Genomic DNA, 12,808 nt, shown 5'->3' with positions numbered 1-12,808 from the left:
GCGTTATGTTCTTGAATTAAGAGTTCTTATTCTGATCCCTCTAATAGCTTAATTGGAAAAGCACCTGACCGGAAATCAGAAGTTTTGTGGTTCGATTCCCAAAGGAGTGAAGATGGAGTTGGATCTTTTTTTCAAGAAATAATTTTAATGGTTAAATTATTTGCATCAACAAACTTAGGAGATGTAATAGTGAGAATAATGCCACTGGGTCTGTCAGATCCATGTGTGGCGTTCTAGGGTTAATGTATGAATAATTCAACTCGGATTCTATTTAAATTGAAAGTCAAATATTTACACCATCCTAGTTTACACCCTATTGGTCGAGTTGTCATCCCCTCCAAAAGGCTAAAAAAAAGTCTCATCAGCTTAGTGCTTTTCAATGTAATTCGTGAAAAAAGTAAGGAAAAATCCGAAAGGATTGGTAACAGTTACCCCCAAAGATTGACAATGTTGCTAAGGCATTGTTGTTTTGGCAAAGGATAAACACAGGTGCACTTTCCTTTAATATCGTCATTGTTCACAAGTGGAAACTGGAAAGTCATGGGAAATGTGGGAGGGGTAAAAGGGGCATGGCACAGACCACAATTCCTGCGTCTGGGATAAAATCGGAAGTAATCAGGAGAAGTGGGGACTGCAAGAAGGGTGAAGGGGTAAAATGGGGGTTGAGGGGGGAGGGGTAGAGGGGGTGAGATAGGCTAGGCTAGACTAGGGTTTGAAGGGACGAGACTGCATCGTATCAGAATCAGAGCTTGTGCAACGCTGCACCAAGCGGCTGACGAAGCACTTAGCAATATTAGTAAAGCAAAGCCTACAGAATGTGGCGGCCCACATGCATAGGCACATACGCCTCAATCTGCGTTACGTTCTCTGAACCTGGACGCTGCTTTAAAAGCGTTCATTCATGCCAAGCATCAAGAGAGCTAGCTGGATTCTCCTAATCGGTTTATCGACCTCTCCTTTTTGCAATTTTAGCGCTTCAATCCCAACTCGTTCCTCTCACGAGTCAGAAAACCGAAAGTTGAAAATCAGACTCGAAATCTGCAATCAACGAAGAGAAAAATTTTTAATTACACTTTTCAATACGAAATTAATTATAACACTAGAATTAGGGCCCTACGTTGCATTGAATATTAATAATATAAATACAAAACAAAGTTTGATATGAATCCAATTTGAAATTGCAAAAAATATGGATCTCAATTACTCGGGTATTCTCAGACAGTTTGCGTATATTTGTCTGATCTCTGCTATACTATGACTTTGTGCATTTCTTCACCTGGGGCGATTGCTAGAGAGACTGATCAGCGACCTGTGTCGGAACGATGCTGCGGAATAAACGTGATGCTTTAATAAGCAACACGGGTATTCTAGAATTCGAAAATCGAGTAAATTATTACGCTTAACCCGAAATGGATTTGATTTAATGGTATAATAATAATAAATAATAATTATAATAATCGAATTCATTTCAAATCAAGCGTGGTTTGCAATTTTCGATTTTTTAATCGGGAAAACTTTCCTCTAAACGTATATTAATTTATGATTTAATCAATATATTTCAATTTTCTTCTTGTATTCTGATGAGGGTTATCGTCCTCTTTCGAAGTCCGTCGAAAAATTTGGAAAAATTAAAAACTAACAAAATGACAATATGTTTCAAAATATAAAAAGTAGCTTCAAAACAACGAAAAAAGCTTTTCAAAAATATGAGAAAAATAAATTTTTTTGGATTTTTTCGAAAATATTCTTTTTTTGTTTTCAAAATTGAAGAAAAAGTAAATCAAATTTTTTTGAAACCATCAATATTTAATTTTTTCACAGATTAACAAGAAGTATTTAACAAAAATGGACGTAAAATTCATTTTTTATATTTTAAAACAATTCATTACCACTATATTGATTTTGAATTTTTCACAGTTTTACGATGAATTTCAAAAGAGGACGTTCAAACTCATTATAATCTGAAACGAAAAGAAGAATATCTGAATTAGATAAAAAAAAATAGTTTTATATGATTTTAAAAATTGTAATAATATTTTATCATTTATTATGAAAGACAAAATTTTTTTTTACGAAAAAAGTTTGAAACTTACGAGAAATAATCATTTTACAAAGTTTTTGGTAATTCAATTTTTGTTACTGCTGCTTGCTAATAATTTTTGAAAAATGGTTGGATTTTAATAAAGCATAGCTTATTTTTTGGTTGAAAGCGTTCCCTGCAACTCAACTGTTTTCAAATTCGAAAATAAGTGAGTAACATTCAAAGAAAGTTATATGTTTAAAAAATGTTTTCTTTTTAGAAATTTTGTCAACGATTTCAGCCAGAGAGAAGGTACCTATAAAATTCGATATATTTTTAAAAACACCGGAAGGAGCGATGGTAAAAATTAATAAGATTTTTTTGTAATTTTTAAAATGAATGGTTTTTATGAATTTTTACATTTTTTCACTAAAACCAATATTTTTTTGTTGGAAATAAAATTATCAGTAAAATTATTTGAATTCTTTAAATCATAAAAAAACTATTTTCTGAGAAATTCAATTTTTAGCACAATTAAAAATATTGTGAGGTTATTTTTAATTAGACGTCGAAATTCAATTTCTATAAACATTTCAAAACATCGAGTTCTTAATGCTTTTTCAGAATTGTTCAATTTTTCCGATTTGCAATTTGAAGTTAACAGCTAAATTATGAATACATTTTAGTGTTAAATTATTGACTTGGAATTTTTTATTCAAATTAAAAATGTTCACTGAAACGCTTCTATTTTGTAAAATATAAATGTGAAATTTTGTAATTTGAATAAAGCATTCCAACATTATGATTTAGTGCTAAAATGTATATATTAAGGAATTAGAATTTAATCTTGCAAAATCTCATGAATCTCCAATTCCAAATTTTTATTTTTAACGCTTTTGATTTTGTAATTTTCCAAATTTAATAATTAAATTAATTAATTTTCAGGTTGAATGCTTAGTACTGAAATTACTGAAGATTGCAAATCAGAAAACAAAACATCTAGATAACACAACGTCTACAAACTATGTTTATTTCGTGACTTAACTAAAGAAAGAAATTGTTTAAAAAGATTAAAATTGTTAAAACAATTTAAAATTAGTTAAGATAGTGCTCAGTATTATTAAAGGACCGATTAACGTTTATTTATTTAAACATTTTCAGAAAGAATAAATCGCAATATCACGTAAAATTCAAATTTAGCACTTATGGGGTTTCTTTTGGGGACCATAAGAGTGAATGAAAGTCATTCGTCATCAAAATTCATTACTGATTCTTATTCTCTGACGAATTCCAAACAATATACTTAAATAGGAAATTACTTGCAACATACAATTTCCTTTAAATATTGATTTACAAAAAGCTGACATTTTCCCATGTTATATCAATGAGAAACTTCATGGTTTTTCCACGACCCCTAAATATTAACAGATTTCTGTCAAATTTTGAGATTTTTTTTTTTTTTGCATTCGAACAAAACTTTTTTTTGGGGGAGACCAACAAAATTCGAAAAGTGAAAGATAAAGTCCACCCTAATGTGCACACAAGGGTTAAATAACGATTCCGCGCCAATCTTTCCAATTATTTCTCTATTTCCAAAAAGAAACCAAATTTATAGAACCATTTTACAATAAAGATATTGATCAATAAAAATATGAAAAATCATAATCATATTTTCTTTTAATTTGGAGAGATATTTAAGCATTTTTTCGTCAGGGGTTGGTTTCTAATTGCGCGATTCTCAATTAACATTACTCGAAAGCCGGACAAGGACAATTCCGAAGGCGAGAAGAGCCATTTCCGTTATTCAAGATATTCAAACGGTATCTACGCCGGTGCGATACTGAGGTAGCATTTAAGGATTACGAAGTTTAGCATAATATTAGCAGGCCGTGGGGGGGGGGCAACACGCGACTCGGGTAAAAGGAGGAGAGTACAGGTATTATTCATGGATTACCTCACTTGTCTCGCCCACAATCCTCCCAAAGCTTCCATTAGAATAATTGCTTCTTCATCTTCGCGCTTAACAGGCTGCTTGCTATACCTTTTGTATTGTCAGTACCCGTATGAACTTCTGTGTATGCATTTAAGCGAATTCATTCTTCCCGAACCTCACCCAACATTTGAAAAACCCTCTCCGTAATTCCATTCTCAACCCTTACTAACGGAATGGTAATTAATTATCAGAGGATTTTAGCTCGGAATTCATTTCCATATGTATCGCGTCTAAGGGCCATCTATAAACTACTGATACCAATTTTGGGCTATATTTTACCCCCGAATTACCCCCCCCCCCCTCCCCACCAATTTTCTATCAAATCATTAAATTTTAATTCATATTTTAATTTTTAACAGAATAGTTGAATTTTAAACCAAAAAGGTGAAATTTCAACGAGAAAACTACCTTTCTACCAACAAAGATGAAACTTCAACAAAATACCAGAGTTTTCATGAAAAAAAGTTGTATGTTTGACCAAAATAGATGAATTTTCAAAGAAAAAAGACGTACTTTCTGCAAAAACCAATCAAATTTACCAGTCCTAAAATATGAATTTTTAACAGAAAGTTAATTTCCTATCACATAGTTGAATTTTATGACAAATCGTTGAAGTGTACAAAAAACAAGAAAAGAATTTTGAGCAAAAGAGCTAAATCCTAACCAACTCAAAAATCAACAAAATTTAAAATGCAAAACGGAATACTCACATTTTCAGTTAAAAGAATTAAGTTTCAACTGTTAAAATAGAATTTTCAACAAAATGCTAACATTTTTAACCAGAGAGATGAATTTCCGACTAAAACGACCCACCTTCAACAAATAAATAGATTGTTAACAAAATAGCTTAACTTGCAACCAAGTAGTTAAATTTTATATCAAAGAGATGAATTTTCAACTAAAATCATGAATTCTAAAAAAATTAATTTTGAACGGAGGAATTGAACTTTCCACTAAATAGTTGAATTTTCAACGAAAAAAGATGGATTTTTAACAAGGAAGATCATATTTCTACCAAAACAGACAACTTTTCAACAAAATTCATGTATTTTAAATCTAACAGTTAACTTTTTAAATGAAAAATATAACTTTTCAACCAATTATTTGAGTAATTAACTAAAAAATATCGATTTTCGACTATAAATGAAAGTTCAATTTTCAGTCAAAAACTTAATTCGAAATAATAAACAAACGAAATTTCGGCAAAATAATTAAATTTTCAACCAAAAAAGAATACAACATACAATCTTTAGAAAAATATTTGAATATTTAACAAAAAATATAAAATTTCAACCAAAAATATAACTTTTCTAGTATTTATACAAAAAAAGACGAAATGTCAACAAAATTCAACAATTTGTTAACAATTGAATTTCCAATTATCAAATATAAATTTTTAACAAATAAGTTGATTTTCAAGCCAAAAAGAAGTTATGTTACAACTGAAAAAGTCTAATTTTCAACAAAATAGTCGAGCCCTTAACCAAAACAGATTAATTTTCACCCAAGGAGATTAATTCTCTACGGGAAAAAACGAATTTTCAACAAAATACATTTGTTTTTAACAAAATAGTTGATTTTTCCACTAATGAAGATAAATTTTCAATTCAAAGTATTAATTTTACACCAAAAATGGAAGTTACATTTTCAGATTAAAAAAAATAATTTCAACCAATAAAATTTAATTTTAACTAAAATGGCGAATCATCAAAACAAAATCTGCGCGACTGTTGGTTCTCGCGCTTCGCGCTCGATTATGTATTTACCTCGCGCTACGCGCTCGGTCTTTATATTTTCGCACATTCTTGCGCAAACATCTTAAAATTAAGACTCAAAACATCCACCACTGTAATTTTGTGATTGTGAATTCTCTTTCGTTAAAAAAGCTACGGCACGCGACTGAGGGCAATTGCTCTCCGCACTTGCTCTTTGCATTTCTGCCGCATTCGGGCACAGACCTTTTAAAATCAAAGGCGAACACGGACGACAACTGTAATTTTGTGATTTTAAACTATCTTTTGTTATAGCTCTTTTGGCTTTAACGAATACATTCTCGATTTTGTGCAACCTATCAACTTTTCTACATAATACAAAATACTTTTATATCAGTTATAATACATTTTTTATGTAACTCTGCCAGGGATTACTCATTAAAAAATTGAAAAATAAAAAGTAAATTGTATTTATCATGATTATTTTTGTATTTGTTTCTTATTTTGCTTTAAATTGTATTCTAAGCTGCTCTGAAAAATGTATCATTTCAATAAATGTATATCATTACAAATCATATTATGCATAAAAATTGAATCATACTAGTGCTTATTTCCTTATTTTTATCATATTTTTTTATTTTTAACGTTGTTTTTTACGATTAAATAAAAACTACTGCGCATCTTTATAGGGTCTAATACGGGAACATATATAGGGTCCCATATAGGAGCCTATGTCCTCTTCCGTGTTTTCTGTGCTTTTTCCAAAAAGTTAATTTTTTAATTTTTAATCCTATGTTTTACGATTAAAAGAAAATCTACTCGTACTATCGAAAAATAATTAATAATAAATTTATCGATCTTTTTAGGCGAACAACTTTTGTCTTGTAATATATGTTCAGACCTTGTGTCTTTTTTCAAACAAATTTAATATCTTTATTTAGAATGTTATTTTTTACGACTAAAGTCAAAACTAACTGTCCTATCAAAAATTATAGCTCTTTTTTGGATGAACAAGTTTTGTCTCATTTTTTCTCGTAGCTTATATCGAAAAGTGATTCATTAATTTCTGAGTACTATGAACAACAGTACATAGAATTTTTAAATCATGAAAAAATGTGGTTTCAAACATTTTTGGTACGATCAAATTTGTAATTTTCAATTTTTCGGTTAAATTAAAAAAGTTGTTATCATAATCTTGTAGGGCTTTCAAAAGCAAAGTTTTTCTTTTCCTGACTTTTTTCATATAATGCGTTGTTTGGCTTAAAATGTTCATTTTAGTTTTTTTTTTATTTTGAAAATGCTATAACTCTAGTCATTTTTTATTTTTCAAAAAAAGTCATTAGGATAAATTGTTTAAGTTTTGAAGAACTATGAAAAACCTTGCATAGAATTTTTACATCTTGAAAAAATATGGTTTCAAAATTTTTTTCTACGATGAAATTTTGAATTTTAAACTTTTTGACCAAATTGAAAAAGTTGTTATCATAATCTTGTAGGGATTTCAAAAAGTAACGTTTTTCTTCTCCAGACTTTTTTTCGTATCATGCGTTGTTTAGCTTAAAGTGTTCATTTTAGTTTGTTTTTCTGGATTTTAAAAATGATATAACTCTAGTAATTTTTGATTTTTCAAAAATGTCATTAGGATAAATTGTTAGATTTTTTGAATTCTATAAATAACCGTACAGAGAACTTTTGAATTTTTGAAAAAGGGGTCTCAAAAATATTCAAATATGCCCACTTTTTGAATTTTCATCCAAAATGGCTGGCTAACGAACTTGACCTTTAGTTTAGGACACTAAACGAGTGTAATGAAGGTCAATCTAATAGATTAATTTTTTCAAAAGTTACCGTGTTCACAGACAGACATACATACATACAGACATATTCGTAAAAACCTGTTTTTCGGACTCAGGGGGTCTCGAAACGTAGACATTTGACAAAAAATAGGGGGGGGGGGTCAAATTTTACACAAATCTAATACCTTCTCTGATGAGAATGTAAAAATATAGATTTTCAACAAAATACATATTTAAACCAAGTAGTTCAACTTTCTACCAAAGCGATGAATTTTCTACTAAAATGATGAATCATTTAAAAAAAAGAAATTAATTTCTACAGAAGAGTTTAACTTTCCATTAAATAGTAGTTGAATTTTCAACGAAAAAAATAAATGTGAAACCAAGAAGATTAAGTTTCTACCAAAAAAGACTAATTTTCAACAAAAAATTTGAGTTGTTAACTACAAAAGATAACTTTTCAACTAAAAATAGAATAGTTAAATTTTCAGTTAAAAAATTCTTTTTAACCAAAAAAGAAACAAATTTTCGGCGAAATAGTAAAATTTTAAATCAGAGATTGAAAATAAAAATTTACATTAAGTTATTATGGCCATCTTTGGCAAAATTCAAAAATTTGGTTTAAAATTATTATCAATAAACATACTACACGTTATCTAAGTTCGCAACGTTACGTTCACTAACCCTCCCCTCCATTCACCTCAAATTGGTAGCGTATTTTATAGAGGACCCCTCAGTGATAGTCTTCAACACGTGATTAATTTTTTTTTAAATTCGATTGCGCCCAGGGGTGAGTAACGTTCCAATGGAGTAAAAATGATGTGCTCTAAATTTCCACCCAAATGGTTAATATTTACACCTAGCACTCTCCTTGACGTTTTCCAAGTAGATTCCAAGATTAGAAAAAAAATATTTTCCGAAACTCTGCAGCAGTCTGTGAAAACGGATATTTTGAATAAATCAAAAATGGCTATCGGCTAAAAATATATTTACTAATTTTTCAAAGAATGTATATTGCAGACATATTCGACTGTTGCACTAGTCACAGTTTTTAAAAATTAATTTGTTTATTTTGCCAAGTTTGAGAGGCTTCCGTTAAAAATGGAGAAATTAAAAATTTTTTTTTTACTAAATCAGCAGCCACCATCGATTTTTTTTAAATTTCGGCTATCACTGGCTATTAAATTATTATTTTTTTTTAGTTTCTGCAAATAAGCTTGCTCATCTTATAAATGATAAGTTGCTTTCATTGACAAATAGGGAAATTAGTTTCATTTTGCAATTCTGTACAGCCACCCTTATGGATGTTTTCAAAAATGTTTATTGGATGTCCGCATTTTCTTTGAAAAACGTGCAGCCCTCGGACTATATAAAAAATCGTCGAAAGCTGAGAAAGTAATGTGGATTCATTTTTTTTTTTTAATTTTACATTTTCCCTTAGTTTAATCATGTGGAAAACTTAAAATCCTGTGCTTAGATTTGAAGCACATCATTTTTTTTTGCCATTGGAATGAAACACCCCTGAGAGCAAAAGATGTTCGAATTCTGAAAAAAAGGACACCATAATGACAATCTCCTACGCCAATAATTAAAAACAATAATCAATATAAATTGTAAATGATTTTAGAAGAAAGAAACATCAAGCGGCAGTAAAATAAACTTTGCTATTTTAAAAATAATTACTTCTACTTAATTCTAGGTTTCAGGAGGCCACTGAATACGGCTATCTCTAAGGGCTTCCAGGTTAGATAAATTAGTATTCGAAGTATCAAGAACAAGAAAAATGTTTTGCTGTGCAATTTAAAATATGAAACCTACAAAACTGAAACATTATGGTTAATTCCCTAAAAACTGCTTATTAAGTTAAAAATTATTTAACGTTGAATAATCTATATTTTAAATTGAAATATTAAAAAATGTTCAATATTTTATATGCATAAGTTTGAAGTTGTCTAATAACGAAGGCTTTAATTTTAAATTAAGTCAGACTTGTTCGATTTTAATTCGAAAGTTTCCAAATCATTCCAAAGTATATTTTTAAATTCAAAATGATTTCTTAGACATTGCGAAACTCAAGAACAGAAATACACTTAGAATTTCCAAAAGTACTAAAATATTATTTTTAACATTTTAAAAGATGTAGACAAGAAACTATAACACTTCTGGTTTGTTTAAGAAAAAGCAGCTAATTTTTTAACAAATCTTTGCCATTTTTTTATTTTCTCAAGCTTGTCACGGGATTCTTGAAGAGAGTGAATTCTTTTACATAGAGAATCAAGTACTTTACCAACCAAATTCAAATTTTCTGTTTTAATAATAGGAGGATTATTAAAAGTTCATACCTGGCCGTTTTATGGAGCTCATGTTAAGACAGCATCAATCCATTTTTCCAGGAACATTGGCATATATCTTAGAGGATAGTGTATTCAAAAGCAATTCTCGTTACTTTACTTCTTCGCTATACGCAATAAATTACGACAGGGCACGTTAGAATAAATTACAGAGGCGCATCACCGAAGGGTGTGAGTAAAATTCTTTTCGTATTTCCTTTTCGAGATGTTACGGACATTTAGTTACAAGACCATACTTCTCGTCATTTCAAGCTGTCAAGGCGAAAAACGTGCAACGATTGTACAACTCACAATTCCTTTTTTTTACTTCTGAATCGATGAACTACTTTTTTAAATTCACTCTTAAACCCGCGACTATTTGGAAACCTATAAATAAAAATTACGATAATGATAATTGTTATAGCGTCATAAACAAAATTGAATACAGGATGCAACCCAAAAGAATCGCTTTTCCTCTTTATGTTAGGTTCCACCATTTTTTATTCTATTACTTTTTAATACGAATTTCAGATTTTTGTTTTAGAATTTCAAATAAAGGATTATGGATCGTACCTATTTTTTTATTTGTATTGCCGACGATAAAAGTTTACGTTGATATAAATAATTAGATAAAAGATTATCGAAATTTTATTCTGAATATAGTTAGGAGTAATAACAGTTTTCCCGTAATGATCAATAATTATATTTTTGCCAAAATTATGAGCTTAAAAAATTAATTTGCTGAATAAAAAAAATCAGAGGCAATTTAATAATTTCGAAAAACGTTTTTTATTTCATGTAAAGTCCTTGAAGGTGCCTTGTATTTCAGTATTTTTCAAATAATATAATAATAAATAATTATATGTACACTGTAAAAAAATATTTGTACAAAACACTGTATAATTCACTGTGTGATTTTACAAAATTACATGCGTCAGTAAAATCACTTTCCTGCGATTGAAAATTACATCGAGATTAAAAATTTTACCAAAGATCTTTAATTTTACCCTGACGGAAACTGTAAGATTTTTATTTATAATTAATTGAAAATTTAGAATAATGAATCAAATAATATGTGAATACGAAAGCGTCTCTCGTTTTCGTTATTTATCGATGCCTTCATCCTCTAATTTTCGAGCATTTTTACATTCTCATCATTTATGATTGAGAAAGTATTAGAATTGTCGGAAATTTGACATTACACTTTTTCAACGGATCTCCACGTTTCGAGACCCCCTGAATCCGAAAATCAGGTTTTCACGATGGCGTCTGTCCGTAAACACAATAACTCTCGAAAAAATTAACGAATCAAATTCATCTTTGGCACACTTTTTTAGGTCCTAAAAGAAAGGACGAGTTCGTGAAACAGCCATTTTTGATAAAAATTCAAAAAGTGAGCGCATTTTGAAAATTTTTGAGACCACTTTTTTCTGAATTTGAAAATTCTATGTATGGATATTTATAGTATTAAAAAGAACAAACAATTTATCCCTATGACTTTTTTCGATAAAAAGAAAATTCTCAGAGTTATAGCGCTTTCAAAATTTTTTTTATCAACCGAAAATCAAAATTTGAAGCCCAAAAACGCACGATACAAAACAAAAGTCAAGAGAAGAAAAACTTTTATTTTTGAAGGCTCTAAAAGATTATCATAACAAATTTTTGGATTTTCTTCAAAAATCGAAATTCAAATTTTGATTGCACAAAAAATAAAGGAAAATAAAAAATTCCACTTTGTGGACAAACTGTGTAGGATACGAAAAAAGATAAATTAACAAAACTGGTTATCCCAAAAAATATCTACAACTTCATTAAGAATCACCTCTTGATAGGACGCGTACTTTTTGTTTTATTCGTGAAGTATAACGTTGAAAAAAATAAAATAACAAACAATGTGTGGAAAAACGACGAAAGTTAGGAGAAAAAAATCCAACAAAACCTGTTTACAAATGTCTGTCGGAAATCGAGCGCGCAGCGCGAGTGTTACGATGAGAATGTGTACCTCAACGCCTACAGAGCTTTGAGAAACTTAATACTATACTTAATTAAGTAGACAATTCAGAATATGAAGACGCATATAAATACTGCCATCTGAAAGAGATCTTTTTGATAAAGTTTTTTTTCAAGCATTCCAAATGCAAAGAATAAATATCCGAGCGCGAAGCGCGAGGTGTAATTATGTTATAGCGCGAAGCGCGAGATTCAACCATCGCGCGCCCTAGGCGCGCTCAAACTTGTGAGCGTATATAGTGTATATCAAAAAAATACATAGAATCGATTTTTTTTAAATAAAAACAAATAATTTTACAGATTTTGTGTTATTTCAAAATGTTATTAAAGTACGATCGAAGGGTTTTTAATTATTTTTTATAAGCCGTTGATTATAAACAGATTAAATTGATAAATCGATATAAAATTGGGTTAATTAAAGCCTGCAAGAGATTCTGAAAAATTAAATAGGATTTTGTATTCTCTTTTATTACGAATGCAATCAATTTTCGATAAAATTTCAATGAACAATATGTTAATTTGCAACAAATATTTTTAATGGGTTTCCAAATCGGAAATACGAATTATTTCCCAACGTGGTTTTAGTTTTCGAATTAATATAATAATCGTAATAAATCAAACAATTTTTTCTTTTAATAAGAAATTATTGTGTCTATAGAAGTTTGCATGTAAGAAATATAAATATTACAATTTAAATTAAATTTTGTTTTGAAAATATTTTAATCCCAAATACGTCAAGTGGGAAAAACGTGAATGCCAACTAAATTCAATAATCAAATTCAAACTAAATAACAATAATATAAAATAATAAGTACATCAATTTTAAAAAAAACAATATTAAGCATTTCAAGTGGAGACCTACGTTGAGGATGTAAAAATTTTGCAGTAGTAATTTTTCCACAAAAAATACTAGTAGTGACCCATTTTAAACAAAAATGGACTTTTTA

This window comes from Belonocnema kinseyi, chromosome 3 (genome assembly GCF_010883055.1).
Source record: "Belonocnema kinseyi isolate 2016_QV_RU_SX_M_011 chromosome 3, B_treatae_v1, whole genome shotgun sequence".
Taxonomy (NCBI): domain Eukaryota; kingdom Metazoa; phylum Arthropoda; class Insecta; order Hymenoptera; family Cynipidae; genus Belonocnema; species Belonocnema kinseyi.
The sequence above is the reverse complement of the archived record's forward strand: the minus strand, read 5'-3'. Positions refer to the sequence as shown.